Raw genomic sequence first — 21,875 nt, forward strand, 5'->3', positions numbered from 1 at the left:
TTGTGCTTAGGAAATTTATACAGTGGAAAAGAGATCAAGAAAAAAAAAGGTTGGGCAGTTGTCCAACTGTCCAGGAATAGCATTCTCCATTCATGCCATGATTACCATCTGTACGAAACTGCGGGGGCATGGCTGTCTCCTGGCTTCACCCCCAGGTGCAGCAGAGCAGTGCTCTCTGGAGAAACCCTCCATTTCAATGAGAAGGGCCCACATTACAGGAGGCATTGCAGAGGGTGTGTGTCTGGTTTTATTAAAATGCCTGTTTGATGAGTTCAGGTTTCTCTCCAAGAATCTCAACTCTCAAAGAGAGGATATTTGTATCCTACAAAACGTGATCTCTGATTAGAAAACTTCCTGCTTATCACCTTAATGTCCGTTTCTGTGTTTGTGGCATGTGTTATTCCTGGAGGATGGCATTGTTATTGCAATGTCAGTCCTCATGGCGATGCTGAAGGGAAAGGGAGGGATGTTTCCCAGAGGGAAACTCAAGCCCCAAGAGGCTGAAAACTTTGTCCACACAGGCATCCTTTATTAAGCTATCTGTCATCTGCCTACTTCCCCCCTCAACCTGGGAAAGGTCTGAGGCAGTGTGCCCAAATCTATGGAATTCTAAAATAAATAAATACATTAGTTAACCCTGGACTCATCAGCTATGAGTGCCATGGGAAGGTAGGTGGCACATATAATGTTCAGAGAGGGAGGTGGGGACGAGAACAAGAGAACATTTGTCCTCCCTACAGGTGAGTTTCACATTTTGACTTGGAACAGGATTCTTGTTCAAAGCAAAACCAGAAACAAGTTCTTGGTCCTAAGCCCAGGTGTACAAGTCTGTCCCACAGGCAAGATCTTGATTTTAAGAAACACCAGAGGCACAAAAATCTGGAGCAGAATGATCCAGAACCAATACAAATTTCTGAACATGTTTCTTGGGTGGTGTGTGGTTACTGAGTCTGTCTCCCAGCTAGGGGGAGCTAGAGAGACCTCCCAGAGAAGACAAACAAAATAATGTAAAAATTAATAGAAAAAAAGTGAGAGGTGGCTGCTGAGTAGCAGGCTTTTTAAAGATATGGGTGGCTTCAAGGCCACAGGCTGCAAGCACTCCAACCCCACCCCTTTTGTATGTTTAAATAATCCACAGGATCCTATCTTCTACATTTATCAGATTCTCTCTGTGCTCATAAGCATTTTTATAATAGTCACAGCCTATTGTTTTATAGTCATTGGTCAACCACAGGCAATTCACATTTCTAGTCTTCCTGTTTGCTTAACAATGGAGTCAAGTTTGGTGCCTGCATCAGCCCTTCCCTGAGCTTCACACAGGAGGTGGCTCAGTGGTTAAGTGACCCTGGGTTCAATCCCTGGTACCCAAGGGAAAAAAAAAAGTAGTTATGAAAATTTGGGGATAATTTTGCTTCATTCTGTGCATATATATTTACTTGCTATCTGCTTTTTTTCTCGCAGTCAACAACATACCAAAGATATTTTCACATATCTTGAAAAAATTACACGATTAATTTGGAGGGAATGTTAATATCGACTATATGGAAATTCCTTAATTTAATTTAGCACACTCAATGATGGACAACTAAATCGATTGCAAAATTATTGTTAACAATAATAAAAGCTCTATTTCAGATTTTTCCTTTCAGTTTTGTGATCATCATCGAAAGACAAACATTTCTGTACATAAATTTCACTAAAGTTTCTCCTTATTGGTATATGTTTTATAAAGGGAATTAGTAGGGAGAGCATTAATGCTTTTCATATTTATCAACAAATTGTTTTCCAGAGGAAGTACATCAGTTTATATCTTTACCACAATGATATTGGAGCTCCTAGTTTTCTCTTTTCTTTCTTTCTTTCTTTTTCTTTTTTTTTTCTATTCTGGCACTATATATTATTGGTTGAAATTATTTTTATTTTATAAAAATTTATTAATTCATTTTATTTAATAATCTAAACATTACTATTTTAAAATATTCACCCCTTTGGAAAATAAGAAATGATAGATTATTTTTAAAATTTTGTATATTTCATTACAGAAAGTTTGATTTTTATTTATTAATAATTTATATTTCTTCCAATTGTCTACTTTGATCTCATTTCTCTAAAAACATTTAATGTTTTCTTTATTGTTTTGAAAGAACTCCTTATTTTTATCATACGGACATTGACCTTTTGTTTGTTTTTAATCCAGGTCAATCTTAAAGAATTTTTGCCAATTACCTTCCCTTTGTGTCTTCTCTTCCCCACAAAGCATTTTCATTAGAATTTCTTATCAGAATCTCATTAAAATTATAAATTAATTTTAGGAGGAGTGGCATCTTATTAATACTTAATCTTTCCACCGAGAAACATGGCATGACTCTCTATTTTTTAAAACATCTTTTAATCCCCTAAAAACTTTTTGTAGTTTCCCTCAAATACATTAAGAACATTTTTAAGATTACTCCCAGTTATTTTATATTTCATTTTGGCTGTAAATGAGATATATTCTATTATGGCAACTCATTTATTATCATATTTAGGAATACCACTAATTTAAAAAATATTTATCTTGGATATAGTTATGTTACTCATTACTTGTTATCTTACATAATTGTTTAGTTCACTCTTAAGTTTTCCATTACATGGGATCATCAGCTTGTGTTTTTTTCTCTTTATCACCACCATTTTGGTTTATAATTTACATTCATATTTTGGTTAGAATTTTAAGAACAGTTTGAAAATAAAAGGGAAGTGCACATTCTTGTTTTATTCCTGATTTCAGTGATTTTCTGGTGCCTATCTGGATTCCTTTTTTCTTTTGTACCACTTGACTTGTGAGTTATGATCTCTTCCAACAATCATTTTTTTTTCCTTTTGGTTGGTAAAAAATATTTTACCAAAAGAAGGCATCTGGCACATAGCATCTTCTCAAATTTAACAGCCATATGTGTTTGAGTATATGTGGAATCCTACATACTTCAGTACATACGCACGTGATGAGGTGTACTTGGAAGTCAGAGTAGCTGGTGACTCTATCCCTAGGACCTGAGAATGTAAGGAGGCAGGAGGTCTGAGGAGTTGTCTACTGAGAGCCTCAGGGTTGAAGCTCTGTCCTGGCATCTTCTCAACGGGTTTTTCATTTGCAGGATGAAAATGCTAGTCACATGTTAAAGGGACATCAGATTAACTGACAGGAAACTCCATATGCATCAACACTGATGTAGTTGCCAGACTGTTTACAAGGTTCTAGCCGCATGAACACAAACCTAGGAAAAAACAGCTATTGATGCCAATGGAAAGCCTGCTCCACGTCAACCGTTGTGTGAGGTGTTCTCACACAGAACTTCATTTCTTGTTCACATATGTCACTATTCTTCCCCCCAAAAGAAATGGAAGCTTGGGACCTAGACCAAGGAAGCGCAGGGAGGTGCTAGTTTTCTGGACACAGCATGGGCACAGAGCTGACCGAGATGCTGCAGATGGGGTCTGTGGTGGCATGTTTGACAGTGAAGGAGCAGGTCACTAAACTGTGTTGTGACTAATAGGAGGAGCTAAAATTTTAAAAAGTGCTATTTGAAGAGCTGTCACCAGGGAGGGCAAATACTGGGTAGAGGCTGAGCCAAGAACAGTTCATCTACCAGGTGACATCACCCACTTGCCAGATTCCAATGACTGTCTGCAGGCTGACAATCTTGAACATTCTTGTGCATCTCCAGCCTCTGTCTTCTCTTCTGTCTTTGTCAGCCTGAGCTGCTGTCACGAAGCCCCATAGATTGGGTGATCTGTAAGGAGACATTTATTTCTCACAGTTCTGGAGGGTGGAAGTCTGAGAGTTGGGCTCTGGTGAGGGCCCTCTTTCTGGTTGCAGACTGCCGATTTCTTGTATCCTCACATGGCAGAAAGTAGGCAGGAGAGTGGTCTGGGGTCCTATTCATAAGGACTCCACCCTACTCACCTTCTGAAGGGCCTACCTCATTGCCAAGTACCATCACATTGGAGTTAAGATTTCCACATATGAATATTGCAGATGAGTCGGGTGGAACAAGAATATACAGTCCATAGCATCTTGGAAGACCTCTAAGCAAATCACACTCAGTTCCAGTGGTTAAGGGCTCCCCCAACCCTCTCAGTAAGCACAAAATCCAGTCATTTAGGAATGATCATAATTATTTTTCAAAAATGTATTAAGTTCTTATTACGTACCAGCGTCTGGGCGAAATGCTTTATATTCGCTACAAAATGAAAAACCGCATTTTTTCCACCAAAACTTCAAAGTATCTATTACTCTCATTTTTTAGATGATAAAACTGGTGACTTCAGAGGTGAATTAGTGGCCAGAGGCTGTCCAGCTGGTAAGAGATTAAATCAGGGTTAAATCCCAGGTTTATCTGGTTCCATAATCTCTTTGTAGGGTGTGGACTCCACAATTCTAGAAAGGGCAAATCAAGATGGAACACACCACAGGTTGGGGAGTCCAGGTCTGAGTCCACCCAGCTGACTAATGTTATCAGAGCTGCTTCCTCATTCCAGAGAGCCAAGAATCAAAGGATTATCAGAGATTATGCTTTTCAGTTAAAGGGGTGTTTGGTCTTTTACGCTTTGAAAGGTAAAGCCAAACCTTTCCAGGGAACTGTCGTTGGTAGAAAACATACTTCAACCTAAATCCCTGCCATAAATCCCTTTTGAAAATTGTAGCTCACAGAGTTTCATAAAGGACTCATCACTCATCACTGAACTCACCACTCTGGATGGGCTGCTGTGGACCTCAGGACTCTTTGCGCTTCCTTTCTTGCATCTTCTGGGCAACATGCACAGTGTCCCACTCACTCTTGCACCCTTGAGAACGGTGACGCTTCATTTACCATGGGGGCTTCTATCCTAACTGTATTTCCAGTGACATGAACCAGAAATTCCGCCGACACCTCATGGGAGGAAATGCAGAAGCCATTCCTGCAATGGAACTTCCCTGCGTGGGTGTTATAACTGCAGCTACCTTCTCCTGCCAAGAAAGATATGCCAGGTCATAAGTATTAAAAAAAAAAAAATCAACAAACCAAAGAAAGGGTAAGCAGAAGCAGAACTGTAAGACACTTGGGGAAAATGACGTCAGGAACAGGAAGAAGAGTTCGAAACGTGTTCCTTTGTAGCAGCATATCGATCTGCATAGGTTTGACAGTGCCAAGTTCACAATTAGGAATCAAGGCCGAAAATAAGAGGCTGAAAAAAACAAGCCTAGACAAAACTTGAATCTGGCAGGGAGCTGGACTAGGACGTAGAAGGAAATAAAAAAACAGACCACACTGCAAAGTTTTTTCTGTTTTCTCTCTTTGGACAGCCTTTATTGGGAGAAGAGGCCATCACCATGCGATTGTGTGATTTCCCGCCATACTAGGAAGGTCCATCATTCTGGAAGCATCTCTCTCTGTGCCTTATTGTTGATGGATACAGTTCCAGGTCTATTTTTTTTTTTTTAAAAAAACTTTGGTCTTTTATTGGCCTTTGCCAATGAAACTATTAGGAATTATGAGCATCTTTTGGTGAATTAGTTATCAGATTCTTTCCAACGGTCATGGAAGAGAGCATGCTCAAAACGAAACCAAAGGCCAGAGTGCTGGATGAATGCCAGTTTCATGAGCATGTTGGACAAGTGCCCAAGTGCACCAGCCATCTAACTGAAATGTTATGTGCCTGTTGTATACATAAATCTCAAGTAGAACTCGGAGTGCTGCATAAACCTGCCTCCCTGGACCAATGTTAGAGCAGAGAAGATAGGGTAGGAAAAAAACAATAACCCAAATAGAGGGTGACAGAGGGAGGCCCCTGCCTTTCTCCATTTAACCTCTATCTACTCAAGATTTAGTGGCCAATTCTGGTCCAAGACTGGGTAAATATCTAAGGCTCATCTAGGTATCCTGAAGGTTCCTTGAGACCTTGTTTCAATAATTTTGCTCTTTACTTGTTAGATTTCTTATGATCAAGCAGCTGCCTAGCATGCTGATGCTACTCAGGGCTCTCTGCCTAGTGCCCCCTTTTCCAGTAACTGAGGTCAGTCTTGCCTCAGCTGCCTTTCTAAGAATCCAGCTGTGTTCCATGGCCAGCTGCCACAGCTGATTTGGACGCTATCTGATGTTGTTGCATGTCTAGAGCTTGACCTCGGTGTATTTTGCATCTTCTTGCCTGCACCTGCCTCAGACCCTCTTGCTCTTTGCTGGTGCTCAGATGGCACCCTGTGCCTGCCTTGCCTTGCTGGGGCATGGTGTGGTCCTACACCCTACCCATAAAGAACACATGTGCTCATTTTGACTTCAATTAGGTTATGGATTATTAAAAAAAAATGTGTTCTCAAAATTCAAATAAACTCTCTTATAATTTAGAAAAACACTCCTCTGATTGAGAAAATAGCTCATCTGTTTTTCTTTCCAAATTTCACAATGAATTTCTTAAAAAATATTTTCCTGACATTCTGAAAACATTGGGAGTATGAAGGAATTAATAACTTGGGTCTTAGAATTTAATTTGGAACCTTGAAGATGACTTCTAATTTATGAGCTTGCCTACAAAGTCTCTTTTTATTATCTTAGTTTGTGGATAAATTCGTAACACTTGAAAGGTCTATGTGGAACCACCAATTATTCCTTTCAGTCTTCTAAACTTCTTATTATCCTTTCTCGTACTCATAAATCAAAGCCCCTCTCTTTTCCTTGTCAGATTCCAGGTAGAAAATATATGTATACAAACGAACAAAAAATGAAGTGGAGAAACAACATCAAAAAATAGTAAAACTTTCCCAGCGTGGTGGTACATGCTTATAATCCCAGGGGCTCAGGAGGCTGAGGCAGGAGGATGGAGAGTTCAAAGCCAGCCTCAGCAAAAGTGAGGCACTAAGCAACTCAGTGAGACCCTGTCTCTAAATAAAACACAAAATAGGGCTGGGGATGTGGCTCAGTGGTTGGGGGTTCATGAGTTTAATCCCTGACACTCCTTCCCAACAAAAAAAAAGAAAAAGAAAGAAAGAGTAAAACTTGTCAGTTGATCTTATGAAGTTCTGGTGCTGTGGAATTTCACCAGAGCCTGAAATCCACCAACAGCACTGCACAAAGTGACCCTTTGTAGAGCAGTGGTATCCCACAGCTTTGATGCTTTATTCTTATCTCTGCAAAACAAGGAGATTTAGTGTTTAGAGCTCACGCATAAGTATGTCAATAGATTTCCCATTTACAGTTGTGTTGGGCACATAAGTGCTTTACTTGACTTTTATTCTGAATCTAATAAAATGACATAAAGGACTATGTGAGCATGAATGAATACCTTTGAGTGAGTATTGTTTATTATACCTGATACTTTAATTTATTCCTCAACTAGAAGTTTTGATTCCTTATTTCACTGCTGAAATTCTAACAATCAGGGATTTTTTTAAATTTTTCTTATTTAGTTATAATGTGACACATTATTTTTATTTAATTTATTTTTATTTGGTGCTGGGGATCGAACTCAGTGCCTTACACATACCAGGCAAGTGCTCTACCACTAATCCACAACCCCAGCCCCTAAGGGATTATTTTTAAGTGCAAACTTCTGGTAAAGCACTTGTGAGCCACTCACACACCAATGAGAACGAGTTTAAACAGATTGCTTTCCAGTGCTTGGAAGGAACGGGAATTTATATTGGAGGAACAGAAGGAGACACCTGGGAGTGTGCACCTAGTTGGTGGGAGGGCTAGTTGCTTAGGGCACTTAGACTCTCCTGGAGGAGAAGTATCTGGAAATGGGAAATAGGAGGTTAGAGAGTTCAAAGTCAGCCTCAGCAAAAGTGAGGCACTAAGCAACTCAGTGAGACCCTGTCTCTAAATAAAACAAAATAGGGCTGGGGATGTGGCTCAGTGGTTGAGGATTCATGAGCTCAATTCCTGATACTCATGACCTTTTTTGAATATTTTCACAAGACTGGTCCCCAAACAGAAAGTCATAATAGAAAGTTCGGAGATGATGAACACAACTTCCCTATTCCATTGAGGTCCAGAAAGAGGATGGCTTACCTACCTCCTGTGGTCTGTGGACCCGAATTCCTATTTCTTGACCCTGATCCAATGCTCTTTCTTCAAGCCTCTGCTGCACCACCCTGCTGAGAAGTTACTTCCTTTCTCCCTCTGCCCTGCCCCAGGATCCAGAGCCCAGCAAGCTTCCCCAGAGCTCATGCAGACTGCTGGAGCCCTCGTGGGAACGTCACCACTCCTCTTGGCTTGTTTCCACGGGAAGTGGATTCTTGGTCATCAATCACAAACTTTCAATCCACTTTTGTTCCACAGCCCACCGGTGGGTTGGAGACTGCCTCTGCCTACGGAGACAGAAGGCTGCTCCCATGTGGACTTACTTCATCTCAGGAATACCAGTCTGTCCTGGGTGAGAAATGGAAGCCTGGGGAGGGGTTGGATGATTTCTGAAATGTTAAAAGTTCACAGGGCTGGTGTGAGAGGCCAGTGAGCCTCCCTAACCGCCTGTTTCCTGTCACCCGGGACAATCATTCCAAGAGTTGTCATGGGAGGAAATGAACCTTGGGATCTGCGGATCCTTGGGACAACCCAGGGTAAACCCAATGATGACCACAATGCAAAATGACTCAGCCACAGAGTGCATCCCAGCCCCGCCTTAGGTGTGGGGTGGTATCCCAAGGAACAAGATGGAGCCCTCCCCACCACCAAATGTTCAGACATAATAAAGAACAGAAGGAAGATAATGAAATGTCAAGATGAGAAGATGAAAATGAGAACCTTATGTCCGTGAGACAGAGATCAATAATAACAATGAGCCTTACCTGGGTGTAGACAGCTTTGTTCGAGTTTTTACAGAATGCTTTCACATTCGTGACTTGATGTGAGCCTCAAGTTAGAGATGAATTATTATTCCAGTTCTTCAGAAAAGAAAGTTTGAAAATTGCTAAACTAAGCAGATTTTTACTCTTAGTCTCTTGATTCTCAAATTGGCTTATGCTATCCCCACACCACCGGAGACAAAATGAAGTGGCAACTCCTTCCTAAGATGTTTCTTTTTATCCCTGTTAACAGCTACAGCCTGATAGCTTCTGCCTCGGTAATCTTGCTTACTCAGCAGCTGTGGCAGGAACCAGAGCTGCCTGGGGAAAGGGGAAGGGGTCAGGGTTAATTCTGTACTAAATAAAAGATACTGAGACCAAAGGGCGGTGCTCAGTCTTTTGAAAAGACTCCGCTGAGCCCACACCAGGGCTGCATAAACCTTGCTCTTAGGCATCTCCAAGTATCATTTGTCTCTTTCCATTACCATAATTTTCTGAAGCAAAACAACACAAGGAGAGGTAGGGACAAGGATCCAAGAGCTTTGGACTTTGGAGGAATGCTTTGGATTTGACTTCGTGATAGGAAGACTTAATTTCTTGACCAAAAGTTCATGGAATATGATATGCTTGGGGCTTGGTCCCATTTCTGCTCTTTGTTAGCTGTGATTATCTTGAGCAAGTGATATTCAGTATCTTAGTTTCCTTTCTATAAAATGGGGATAATAATAGGACCACCTCTCAAAATTGAAAAGATTCGATGAGATACAGCATGCATGTTGTAAGAAAAAGAAACAAACCAAGTATGTGCCAAAAATGCACCCACAACCCAAGAAGGCCTTCCCACCACAAGAGAACAAAGAAGAGAGATGGGGATAACTAAAGCACATTTCTTTAAATAACCCGATCGGAGACAGTATAACCTAGGCCATGTTTGGGAAGATCGTACATCCCATAGTACTCAACCAATGAGAAACCAGGGAGGAACTGTCTGCTGACAAAATGCTGATTGTGACTGCCCTGAATGTGCCTGCTCTTCACACACCTGATACTGCAAAACCATTATTAAAAACCTTGCTTTTTGCTTTACCTTCTGTGTCTCTTTTAGTCCTGTCTTTGGGTTTGAGCAGTGAGCTTGTTTCTCACACGTATGCTCCACTGTGTACCTGGCATGTTATAAGGGCTTAATAGATGTTGGTTACTTCATCAATATCACTTATTGGTAGCACTATGAAAATGAGTGAAGTGTCAGTCATACAAAAAGATCAAGGCAAGAGAGATCAGAAACAGAAAAGGCAGAGGAGCGGGTGGGGAGGGAGTGAATGGAGGAGTTCCAGGGGTAAGGACTCTGACTCCACGGACGTGGATGGAGCACCTACTGGGGACCAAGGGTGGCTCTAAGTCCTGGATCCAAAGTGTGTAGTCATGGAGGCAGGCAAGCTAGAACTGACTTAATTGCCGTAACGATAATGTGGTGGTGGAGACTAGGAGAAGAATCCTGGAAGAGTCGAGAGGTCGTCACACTAGAGTGGCACCTGAATGCAAGGTGTTATGAAGGGGAAATCATCAGACTGAAGCAACTTAACTCAGGATGAAATGTGAGGACACCATCAAGAAGGGCCCTTGTTTCTAGCTGAGTGGCCAAAAGACATGAAGATAAAATCAGCCCAAATGGAGGGATTTAGAAGAGGCAGGTGAGAGAAGGAAGAAGGAGATCTCTTAACAGCCCCAAAGAGTCGCAAAAACCCTCCTTAGGGAAACTTCCCTGAGGGATAGATACATCAGACTCGGAAGATCGCAAAAGAAAACCCAGAGTTTCCCCTTGGTGATGCTTGCCTGTCTTCTGCTGGTGTCTACTCTAAACACAGGAATACTTGGGAATCTCCGTCTTTGCTTTTTGGCAGCCTGTGAGTGAGAACGTGAGCAAGTGGGATGATGTCCTCCTGCAACTAAATAATGCTCCAAGTCCCATCTCCTGATGCCCTCCCTAGGATTGTAAATGAGAGGATGACTAATTCTCTGTCTCTCTCGTTAAGGCATTACGGAAAGAAATTCTATTTGTAGAGTGTGTAAAGAAATGGGTTTGTATCATAACTTTACAAAGCCCTGGTGCTCCCCTCCCTTCCAGAGAACTTACAGTGGGAGGAGCCAAGGCTCCAGGTGAGATCTCTGCCAAGCACCCATGTGGAAAGGACCCACATATAAGAGGAGGTGTCAGGAAGCAGGCTTCTGGCTGCCTCAGGACTGTATCCTGACCGTTGCTTAAAGAAGCAAGATCTCTTGTGCAGGTAAATTTCTTTAGTTCCAAGTATGTGTCTACTTGGGCCCAGAGCCCCTGTGGGCCTCCACAAAGTCTGGGTTCAGAAGGTGAAGGGAAGGTCTTTGTTCTCCTGGTTTGAACTTTGCTGGTCAGAGTGTACGTGGAAAGAGCTGCAGATTATGGGGATCCAAATTTTGGGCTCAGCTTATATATTAATATGATCCTAAGGAATAAACTTCAGTCCTTTGGTTTCAGTCTATTCTTAAAAGGTACAGAAAAAAAGGTAAAAAAAAAAAATGGAAGTATCTTTGTGCCTATCTCTGATGTCCCTTGCAGGTGTGATTTCTGTTGATGCTACTTTGTAGAGTTGCTGATGCTGCTAGGTGCTGTCATTTTCCAGTCCTAGACCGGTCCAGCGGATTTCTGTGAGCTCCTAGTTGGGAATGATCTGGAGGTGGCTAACTCCTGCCCATGGTCTTTAGGATTTCCAAGGTCAAAGGAACAGGCTGCTCTCTGGTTCATTCTGTAGGGAAGCAAGCCTGGCTTGAGTTCTTTAATGAGACAAGATGAAGATGCTGAGGACGATGACCACATTCTGTAAGAGTGAAGTATTCCTGGTAGGACAGTTTTCAGTGTAGTACTGGGGGCTGCCTTCACCTCAACTAGAAATTGCCATTGTCTGAGCCCTTTGCTGGTCTCTGGACACTGGATATTACTATGGAGCATGGCAGCCAGGTCTCAGGTGTGCTTCTGACTCTCTCTCTTAGGGAGGCAGGAGGTAACGATGCTGGTGTGGGATGCAGCCTGGGCTTGGGTTAGACCTTTGTGTTCCAGAAATGTCAAATCCCATCTACAGGTGCTCGTGGCTAGAAGCCTAGCTGTGAATCCTAGCTTGAGCCAGAGAAGTGAACCTAGGTTCTTCAGACTGGGGGACACCTTCCAGGTCTGACAGGATGAGAGTATCTTTGGCTTTCTGGATTTTTAAGATTCTTGGGTAAGTTGGGTATTGGTCATTATACAGAGTGAAGAAAGAGGGGCACCTCTAATGTGGGAGCCCAGCACTGGACAGTGACTTCCCTGAGTCTAGAAGCTCTGCCTAAATCATCCTGCACCTTTCCCATCTAGGACAACCCCTGGTTGCGGGGAGGGAGGTACCCATAAACCTTTGATTAAATCAATAGAATCTACCATTTTTCAAATTCCCTTATGAATATCTCTCCTGATCATCAAAACAATCAATAGAAAAATAATAGAACTGATTTAACAATTAGTGGTATAATTGGTTTGGTGATAAATCACTCTACTTCAAAGGTAACCACTAAGCTGATTTGTAACACATACATTGGTTTAGCCTATTTTTGGAAGTTTCGTAAATGGAATTATAGGTTTTGTGTCTATTTCCCCCACCCTCCCACTCGGTATTATGTTTGTGAATCTGATTGCTTTTGTAGTGTCTAGTTCTTGTCTGTTCATTCTTGATTCAGTGTATCATTCTATTGTGTGAATGTACCTCAAAATTGTATACTCCTGTTCGTGAGGACTTGGGTAGTTTCCAGGCCAGAGCTATTTTGAATAGTTCTATTTTGAATGTTCTTCTACATGTCTTTTTGTGCATAAATTCAAGCACTTCTGTGGGTCAATATCCAGGAATGGAGTTCCTGTGTCATAGGGTATACCTATGGTTAGCTTTAGTCTTTACTGTCATTTCTCCTACAAGATGTTTTTGATTGACTTCCTTTCTAGATGCATGGCTTGATATTCTGGAGTAGTATACGTGGTAGGTTAAAATGAGAGGCCGTGGATTTCTCCAGCCCAGGAGTGAGCCTCAGAGTGGGGCGTGCCATTACCTGGCAGCCCCCTCTGCAGTCTGTGAGCTGGCCCAGGGGACCTGCTCATGGTCACAGCAGATACAAGGCTCTTTCTTCCTGGCGGCTCCTTTTACATCAGACCCCCCAATATCACACGAGCTCACTAGTCCTCACAATACCTTTTCTGTGAAAACATCTGGGTAGTCGTGAGGAATTCACCATGAGGAGAAGGTAAGAAGTGGCCAGAGAAGGTTCCCTGGAGCGGAAATATATGCTGAGCTTTGAAGGATGCATGACCAGGGACAGAGGCTAAGAAGGAAGAAACACTTTATAGGTTAATGTTTCTTCATTGTCCAAATGTGTTTTCAGGTGTCTGGACAGGCAGAGGGTGAGTTCCTGGAAGCTGTTTACACAGAAAGGGAGGCTTACCCTGTGGGCTGTGTGGTTCTGAGGGGAGCAATGAGAGGTCAGTCAGGAGGAGACTGCCAGATTAGGGTGGGGAGAATAGCTACCCCATTATATCTGACCACATAATGCAGCTCAAATTCCATGACTCATTTAAGGCACAAATACCCGTGTCAGACAAGAAGTATTAATTTACATCTGTTAAAACTCTTTCCTGTCCAATTGCATTTTCACATGGTTAGAAGGGTGAAAAGGAAAGGGTTGGACCCCAAAGTGTGGGAGATGATGGAGAACTGAGAATAGGAAATGACTCTGGACTCGGGTTGACTTTGATTATACTTCCTCGGGGTGCCTTGCCCTGGATCTCCCCTTCCTATGACAAGGAGTCCTTAAGGTAAACCTGGAGGGCAAAGGAGGCCCTTGGCCTGGATCAGTTCTCAGAGATGTGGTCTCTGAGCAGAGGAGTCAAAGGGCTAACAGTCCACACAACCTTACACATCCTCTGTCTCCTTTCAGCTTCACCATAGGAGGGCAGGGCAGGGCAGGGCAGTCAGGACAGGGAAGGCTTGATGTCTCTTTACGTTTTACCAACGAGGAAACATCCATGCATTCAGCTGGCCAGCCGGCAAGCATCTATGTGTTCATGATACGACGCCAGGCTGTGCGCATCGCCCCAAGAGTCACCATGCTTGCCTTCTGGAGTTCCTAGGCCACATTCTTCAGGGTTTCCTGAAAGGCAAATGTCTGCTCTGATTAATGAAGAATGCTTTTGGCGTCTTCTGTTAGAAACTCAGACTAGGGCTGGGGCTGAAGCTCAGTAGTAGAGCGCTTGCCTAGCATGTGTGAGACACTGGGTTCTATCCTCAGCACCACATCAAAATAAAATAAAGGTATTGTGTCCATCTACTATAAAAATATTTTTTAAAAAAGAAACTCAGTCTAAACACTGACAGATGTGTTAATAGTATAAACAAACAAACAAACAAATAAATAAATGAGATGGAGGCTTTTCAAACCATTTCCCCTTCTATGCCCAGGTGATGATGTGGATGTAGAAATGTGAGTTTTCCTGTTTATAATGAGTAAGCACAGAACCATCTGGAAACTGCCCAGGAATGACTGTAGTCACTGCAGGTTAAAAAAAAAAAAACTTGGTTAAAGACAAACTTTACAGAAATAGCAGGCCACACCTTCAAGTGTTTTGAGACATGAATGTAACTGTAAATGTTAAAAGTATAAAAAGTCAATGAATCAATGACAGATAAAATTCTGCTTCACTAAGATTAAATTCTTGGTGATGATTTCTACCAACCACATTTGATCCTGAGCTTCTCCCTGCAGCCTGCCTCTGCGTGTAGCCCTGTGCAGTCGGCCCCAGGGTTGACAGTGCTTTAAAGGAGGGATCTGCAACATTTGCAAAATGCTAGAGAATAAACGTTTTAATCTTGCTGGCCATAAGATCCCGGTGGCATCTACTAGCTGCTGTAGTTGTTATCCAAACACAGCCACAGACCATCTTAAACAGGCAGATGTGGCTCTGTTTCACAAAACTTCATTTACAAGTCGCACTGCTGCCAGATTTGGCCCAATTTGTCGACTCCGACTTCAGAGTTTTATTAAGCCCTTTCATACATTATCTCTTCTGAGTTCTGAGAGTAGACGCGGTCAGCCGCACCCCGTAATTATGGTGAGGACATAGGATCAGAGGGGGCTCACGTTTGCAAGGTAAGTACGTAGAAAACCCAACTGCCTCCTGGGTTTTCTAATTCCAAACCTCGCCCTCTGTGATTGCTATGTACTGCTTATAACAGAAGAAACACAGTCCCCACTCAAGATAAATCAGGCGGAGCACATAGTTAGTCTTGTTCTTTTGTTCCAACTCTCAAGAGCAGGGAATTAATCATTTTTTCCAATCTAGAGCTTTTTATCATGCAGACAGAGGCACTGTGCGAGGGGCTTGGATTTCTATTCCAATTTCACCTTCAACAATACAGTGTGTTGGGGCAAGATGCCAGACTTCTTTAGAAATCCATCATCCCCTAGGAGGACTCTATAGGTCACAGTACCTGGGAGGAAAAGGTGTGGTACTTACTTCTTTTGTTTCCGTTTCAGTGACCTAGCTTTACCCTTAGAGGTGAAACAAGGGCCTATGTTGATGCTCAGCCTAGAGCACAATATCTAGCATATAGTAGGTGTTTCGTTAACATCCAAATAAATTGATCATCAGCACAGGGACTCCAAACATGGGCTACATTCCGGGGATTTATCTTTTTATTTATTTTTTACTCTATTGAGATTTGGGAAAATTTGTTTTTATTTCTTTGAATCTCAGTTTCCTCAGATTTAAAATGGAGCTCACAATTCTCAAATGCTTCAGAGGTGGTTGTACAAGTAGCCACCACAAACAAATGCCAGATGTTCTTAATCAAAATTAAGACAATTGTTTACCATAATGATGCCGATGGAACAGGTGTCAAAATGATTCCTTTTTTTTTTTTGTTTCCCATATTTTTTAAATTTGTGCATTATGGTTGTCCTTAATGGTGGGATTTGTTATTACATATTCCTACATTCACACAATATAGCAATATAATTTGGCCAATATCATTCTCCAGTGATTTATCTTTCCCTCCTCTGCTCTCTCCCCTAGTCCTTTTCCTCTGCTCCACTGATCTACCTTCAGTTTTCATGAGACTTCCCCCTCTCCCATCACCACCACCTTCCCCACAACCACCCCCCTTCCTCCCTAGCTTCTACATATGAATGAGAGAAAACATATGACCCTTGACTTTCTGAGTTTGGCTTATTTCACTTAACATCAACTTCTTAACTTCCATCAAAATTTTCATGCAAACAATAAAATTCCGTTTTGCCTTACAACTGAATGCAACTCCATTGTGCATATATACCTCATTTCTCTATCCATTCATCCAATGATGGACACATAGGCTGATTCCACAGTTTGACTACTGTGTAAAGTGCCTCTATAAACACGGGTATGCGTGTATGATGACTTCACTTCTAATAAATACTGAGGAGTAGTATAGCTGGGTTATAGGTGGTTCCATGCCTAATCTTTTGAGGAAACTTCATACCTATTTCCATAGTGCTCATATTAATTTGCAATCCCACCAACAGGGTAAAAGTGCTTTTTTCTTTCCACATTTTCTCCAGCATTGATTATTGTTTGTATTCTTGATGACTGCCATTCTGAATGGAGTGGGATGAAATCTCAGTGTAGTTTTGATTTGCATTTTCCTAATTGCAAAGATGCTGAACTTTTAAAAAATATATTGGTGGGCTGTTTGTATCTCTTTCTTGAAAAATGTCTGCTTAATTCATTTGCCCATTTATTGGTTGGGCTATTTGTGTTTTTTGAGCTCTTAAATATTCTTGATGTTAATCCTCTGTCAGAAGACTAGCTAGCAAAGATTTTCTCCCATTCTGTGGGTTCTCTCTTCACATTTTTAATTGTTTTCTTTGCTGTGTAGAAGCTTTTTAATTTGGTGCTGTACCATTTAATAACACTTGGAATTATTTACTGAGCTTTAGGGTCCTATATTGAGAAAATCATTGCCTGTGTCTATATGTTGGAGTGTGGACCTCTACATTTACTTCAAGGAGTTGCATAATTTCTGGTCTAATTCTTAGGTCTTTGATCTATTTTGAGTTGACGTTTATGTGGATGAGAGATAAGAATCTAGTCTCATTCTTCTACAATGGAAAACTGATTCCTTGTTTTTTTCTATATTAGCTTTAAAAATTTCAATTCCAATTAACTTTATTCTATAATTATGTATAATTAATTGTACTGTGGGGTTTTTAAGTATGTTGTGTATGACTTGATGAATTTTAACCTGTATATCCCTGTCCAGCCATCACCACAAACAATATAGAACATTTCCACTACCCTGAAAGTTCCCCTATACCTCTGCCCAGTCAGTTCTGCATCTATATTATATTATTGCATTTTTGTTAAGCCCATTTCTCCCTCATGATAAAAGCAATTCATGCTAATTGCAGAGTTCAGAAATATTTTAAAAATACAACAGAGAAAAATAAAACCTCAGGGAGTCACATTATCCAGAGTCAATATGATGATACATACATGCACATACTATAAAAGGATAAAGAAATTTCACTACATTTCTAATTTGTCTTAGGAAAACAATTAAAGATGTGCTCAACTACATAGTTAAGAGGTAGTAATTCTGGTGCTATATAGGGCAATGGAAAACTGGCAAAAACATGAAATTCCCAAAATAGTTGATTTAGGTAGTGTCAAGTTTAAAAAACGGTGTACCACAAAATGGATAATATTATCTCACTTTAAAAATGTGTAATTAAGCATAGAAAACATTTTTCTAAAAGTTAAAATGTTAGTCATGGCTATCTCTGAGTAGTAGAAATATGGATAATTTTATTTTATATTTTTCTCCTAATGTTCCTACAATACATATTTGTGTTTTGGAAAAAAAAACTCATTGCAAAGTGAAAAGTTATTCTGCATTTAAAATCTTTAGGATGGATATATAAAGACCTATAGTCTGACTAAACATTACACAGTAGGGATATAATTACCTCTGTCCACCTTGTCAGAGGTTGACCCCTCCTCCCAAGAGCATTGAGACACCACCATCAGTAAACCCTTCCAGGATTCTCACCACAAGGCTGTGGACTCTCTCTGTTCCTGGGGCTCAGGGAAATGCTCAGAGGCCAGGCTCACAGGAGCAGGCCATCTGCTCTCTTACCAGTGTTGTGTTGGTAACAAACAGCTCTAAAATATTTTTTTCAAAAGCAAAGTAGCTCCAATTTGCCAATTCTGAGTAAAAATATCCCCATCGTGACCAGTTACAAACTACTAATATAACATCCCTGAAAGCAGGCTTGGAAAGAGATGCAAAACTGGCTTATGGTCCTATACATACCAGCTACTGAAATACCACTGAGCTCATCAACCCCAAGAGGTAAATTTTAACAAAAAAAGTGTAACCTCAGTTTTCCCCATTTAAAAATGTCCCGTTACCTGTACCATAAACGCTAACATGTCAAGTAGACAGAGCATTGTTAGAGAGATGAGAAAACCGCTCCTGCACTCGGGAGCTGGGAGACAGGAATTGCACTGCGGGCTGAGTATACCTGCAGAAGTCTTGCTTGGTGATGCTCTATTGATGTTCAGCTAGCAGCACAGGAAACACACAAGAACTGTCAACCACCCACATCTGGGTCTAGATTCTCTTTAAAGTGATTTAGCGGGTATTTATTTTAAATAAGTATTAGTTCTCTGGATCAAGGAGCCGAGGCTCGCAGGCACCAGGAATCCCCCTCACCATCACAACCTGCTCCCTGGCACCCAACATCTATAGCCAAGGTGAGAATAGTCAACATGGGAAAAGTGAAGATTGAGGCTCTGACGCTCTGTTCCCTGAATGCAAAGGAATCCCGACCTGAAGCACACTGCAGAGCAGGCTAGCCCCTTTGGGGAGCCAAGCAAAGAGCTCTCAGGCCCCGGCAGGATGCATATTCAAATATCTTGCGCTAGTTGGCCTTCCCCTTTCCGTCTGCACAGTCATATTTCATGTGCTTGCTCCAACACTCTTCACTTACAATAGTCAAAATGAATTTCCAAATATGACCCTGACCCATCGGTGCTTTGCAGAGAGGTGTGCCAATCTGGGCATGAGTCAGTTTCATTCACAGCTTATAACACACATGAGACACACAAGAACTGCCAGCCACCCACATCTGGGCCTAGAGTGTCTTTAAAATGACTTAGGAATGTTTATTTAAAAATAAGATATTAGTGTATGTTGAAATTTAGAAAATGAGAGGATCTTGTGAAGAACATTTTGTCCTCTGAGGCACACTTGACATGTTTTCAGGCTCGGAGAGGAACCTGAGTGTGACCCAGGACTTGTTGAGGAGGACAGGAGCCTGAGTCAGTTTTGAAGCCAAGGGACCTTCTATCATTTGTTACAAGCATCACAAGCAGTAAAGCCTGATGTTCAGGCTTAGAGGGACAAAAAAGTAAGACCTTGCCTTTGTATATTCTTGAGTTTGTTTATAAATGTACATGCGGTGGAGAAACTTGTTGGGAAGAAAATGGGGTGGGGCTGGAGGAAGCTTCGCCTAGTTGTCCATTGTCTTTAACAGGAAGAAACAGAAGAGGGGAGCAACAGCTTTTGGGTCTTTGTAACCTGGGTTAGAAGTGCTGGGTCTTCCCCCAGGAAGTGTGCACCCACTGTAACAAAGAGTAGCCTCCAATAGGCTTTCCTAAACACACAGAGTGATAAGGTTTTAGGCAGGCACCATTCCAACTCCATGGGGGATAAACAAAACAAAACAAACAAACAACAACAACAAAGAAATAGCACTGGACAGAGGAAGGTTTTGTGCATGAATAACTCAGAGCAGAAACCAACATGGATCTGAAGACAGGGCCATCTCACAACTGGTTGTTAGCAGCACACCGTGGCCCAAAAATGAAACTGCGGGTATTAGATACGTGTACAGAGATGGAATCAAATAATTTCATTTCTGTTGAATCTGAAAATACTTAAAAGAAAGGGCTCCATTTTCTATATTTTTCAAAATTTTATTTCTCCTAGTTCATTTTCATTGTGTTTCTGTGACAAATCAGAAATAAAAAGTTAAAAATACAGATCCTCCTCGGGTGATAATTCGAGAAGCACCCTCCCTTCAAGAACAGCAGGATCTCTGAGTGCAATGGGTCAATTTGCAGGATGAGTGGGACTCAGTGGGGCCCAGGTTTGCAAGGACAGCTTCCTGAGGGAGGTACTCAGGTTGATCTTTGGAGGATGTGTAAAATCTTAACAAATGCGGAGGATCCTCAGATCACTCCTACAGCTATGAGAGAGTACTCACTCTTGGTATAAACTTGTTTGAGACATTCTGCCCCCATCTCTGCACTAGGCACAATAGGCAGATGTTGGCACTGAGGACTGAGCACTGAGTACTGTTACAGGAGTCAGAGCCCGGCATTCTGGCTCTGATGAAATCTACCTTTATGGCACCCAGAAGAATATTTTCTCTCCCCTTAGACTGAAAGGGCAATGAGGACAGGGACAGTCTCTGGTGAATGATACCCAGCTCAAGCCTGGCAGAAGGTAACTCCCAACAAAAGTTTTGGTGAATAAACGAAGGAATAGGTTTTTCAGTTTTAACGTCTAAAAAACCTGAGGGCACAGGATAGATAGGTGGCTTCCAAATTATACAATGAGAAACTTTGTGAAGTTGCCCTGTGGTCCAACTTATAAACTCAAGCCTCTACCATGAGTCTCTGTAGGATGATGAAAGAATTCCAAGGCTATTTTGAGAAATACTAAACTAGATGGTTTCTAAGGCCTCTTCTAACTCTGACTTCTATTTATTCTAAGTAGATAAAAATGCACATAATAGAGGCTATAAAGTTGTTGACTTAACCAATCCCTGCTGAACAATAAATTGATGCTACAGTATTGGGGTCCGCAGGGCCAAGCTGGCTTACAGAATTCTTAATACAAAGCTCACGAGAAGACTTTAGAAGAGGGACCCCTTGTCCTCTCAAGTTGTATGTAATTTTACGTGTCATTGTTTCTCAGTTAAGAGAGCTAACGGCTTTGCTTAGCAGACATGCATGTGGTGACAGACAGAAAGAACACTACAGGAAAGTCTAGCCATTTCAGTGATTCAAGTAAGTAAATGGTCTGTCCTGTAACAAGAAGTCTAGAGGAAGAGGACCCAAGGCTGGGGCATTTGTTCAAAAAAGCCATCAAGATCCAATCTGCTTCTAGCATGTGGCTTTTTTCTTTAAGGTCCTAAGACAGTTGCTCCATCCTGGACATTGCATCTGCTTTTCAGCAAGGGAAAATGGTGTGAGTGGTGAGGGATTAGGAGTTGGGGGCGGGGGGTGCTGGTGGAAGGGAAAATCAGGGTGGTGCCAGTAGAGTCTGATTTTTTTTTTTTTTTGCTGGAAAAATCAGTTTTTCAAAGGCCTTAGCACTTTGTTTCATTGGCTAGAATTATATTGTGTGCTCAGTGTATCCTGGACAAAGACCAAGAAATCAAATTTCATAACTGTGTGATTGAAACTCTAGTTTTGTGAATAAGGAAAATCATAGAATAGGTAACTGTTGATATTTACCATAATGCCCCTGTGTGTTTCATTTTACCTTGCAAAAACAAACAAACAAAAACCCTTTACAGAAGGAGCTCACTTTAAAAAAATGTAGGAGGCTTTGCCCAGAAAAATGAAGAAGATATTGGAGTCGGAGGGACCACGTGTGCCAACCACCCTGTGTGTGGGACTGACCAGGCAACCACCATTGCTGCCCGCTGCCGGGGGCCCATGGCACCTGGGCCCTGAGCCCCAGAGCTGAGCTTCAGCTTCTTGTTTCTCTTCTCCCTGCTTTCTAGCTCCAAGCTGCCCCTGCGACATTAGCCCAGGCGGTGGCCCAGGCTGTTGAGACCCTGCCCTTCACAGAGGCTGCTGCTCTATGATTCCAGGTCCCCCACCAGGACCTAAGCACCTGAGTCAATGCTCAAGGACACCCACTTCCGGGGGCAAGAATGCAACCAGCTGCTCCAGCCTTTCCCACGGGCTCTTTTC

At 41.8% G+C, this 21,875-nt stretch overlaps 1 long non-coding RNA gene across 1 annotated transcript; it reads right to left on the reverse strand.

Annotated features, from left to right (window-relative positions):
* Nucleotides 1-9,089, reverse strand: LOC144369408 (uncharacterized). Its single transcript, XR_013429112.1, has 2 exons — nt 8,801-9,089; nt 1-4,987 (listed from the first exon to the last, which is right to left on the reverse strand). It is a non-coding gene; the product is annotated as an uncharacterized LOC144369408 (long non-coding RNA).
* Nucleotides 9,090-21,875: the final 12,786 nt, after the last annotated feature.

Source organism: Ictidomys tridecemlineatus, chromosome 12 (genome assembly GCF_052094955.1).
Source record: "Ictidomys tridecemlineatus isolate mIctTri1 chromosome 12, mIctTri1.hap1, whole genome shotgun sequence".
NCBI lineage: Eukaryota > Metazoa > Chordata > Mammalia > Rodentia > Sciuridae > Ictidomys > Ictidomys tridecemlineatus.